We start from the raw sequence: 1,547 nt of genomic DNA on the forward strand, positions 1-1,547 counted from the left end.
ATGATGTACCTTACCTTCACCAGGTGAGGTTTCGTTTTAATTATTTAGTTTAAGCTCTTGATGGTGTGATTGTTCTGACAGTTCTGGTTATAGATAATTGCTATCCAACTCTAAAAGTATCAATGCAATTTCTGCTGATAACAACTATCTCTTACTTGATTTGTCTACAAATGTCTCTTTTTGATAACTCAAGGTAAAGTTAGCAAAGATAAAAAAATTGGGCTTTCTTTGGGGACACTTCAAGAGATGATGGAGTGAAACAAATTCATACTTTTTGGCAGATGCTTGTGAATGTTGAATTACATGTATTGAGCTGACAATATAAACACTCGCAGTGACCGTATTTTCTTCTCAACCTTTACAAAGTGTTTTTGTTTTCATCCTAATGTTGGTTTCTTATATTATCACAACGGTTTCATTAGGTATCAGGCATGGAACAAAACTTCAGAACAATAAATGATCTTTCTTTTCCTCACTTATAAAAGCCCATTTTTATTTTGTCTTCCACAACTCAAAACGACCCCTCCCCACTCCCTCCCTTGTGGAAGTCGGAAGTATTGGGCCTCACCGTGGCACAAGGGTGTAACACTCTGTTCAAATCAGAAGGGTGGCTAAGAAAACGCTAATATAATATTTCTGGCAATAGCTTACATTCTGGTTTGATATTAGTGGCTAACACAGTACTATACGCATTCCAAAACAAATTAAATACGTAACTAGTAGCTTTTGAATTAGAAGCTATCTAAGATTTTTTAAAACTTCTGCCCATTCCTTCGAAGGCAATTGAAAAGGGGAGTGGGGTGGGGTGGGGGTGGAGTTGACAAAGTTATTAAAGATTTTTTTCCAACTTCTGCCCACTCCTCCGAAGGCAATTGGAAAGGGGGTGGGCTGGGGGGAGGGAGGTTGACAGCTCAGCAGACATCATCTTGAACCACTATGTAATAACCCACCGTGTTCGTAAGCTTTGATTTTTTTCTTTTCGTAGAGTTTTTAAGGTTCATCTCCAATTTGGTAGACCACTGTGGGAGATGGAGATGGTCAGGCCATTTATTACTTCTATGTGATCTTCCAATGTTTACTTATCATGAACTAATGAACAACTTATATAACCTAATTGTGGTGCAATGCTGTAAACCTCTTACTAAAATGTACTTGTAAGCAAATGGCATAACATTTTTTGTTACTAAACAATTGCATCAACTTGATTTGATTTGATAGATAGATGGATAGATCTATAGATAGATAGATAAATAGATAGATAGATAGACAGACAGAGATAGATAGATAGACGTCCGAGTGTTTCTCTCCTCTTTGTGCTTTTATCTGTCGGATCTGTCACCATGTTTCTCTCTGTATAAATGTATGTGTGTGTTCTTTCTTTCACTTTCTCTCTCTCTTTCACTCTCTTTCTGTCTCTCTCTCTCTCTCTCTCTCTTTCTCATTCTCTCTATGTCTCTCTTTCTCTCTCTGTGTCTGTCTGTCTGTCTGTCTGTCTGTCTCTCTCTCTCTCTCTCTCACACACACACACACACACACACACACACACA

This window comes from Aplysia californica, unplaced genomic scaffold, assembly GCF_000002075.1.
Source record: "Aplysia californica isolate F4 #8 unplaced genomic scaffold, AplCal3.0 scaffold00241, whole genome shotgun sequence".
NCBI classification, from domain to species: Eukaryota; Metazoa; Mollusca; class Gastropoda; order Aplysiida; family Aplysiidae; genus Aplysia; species Aplysia californica.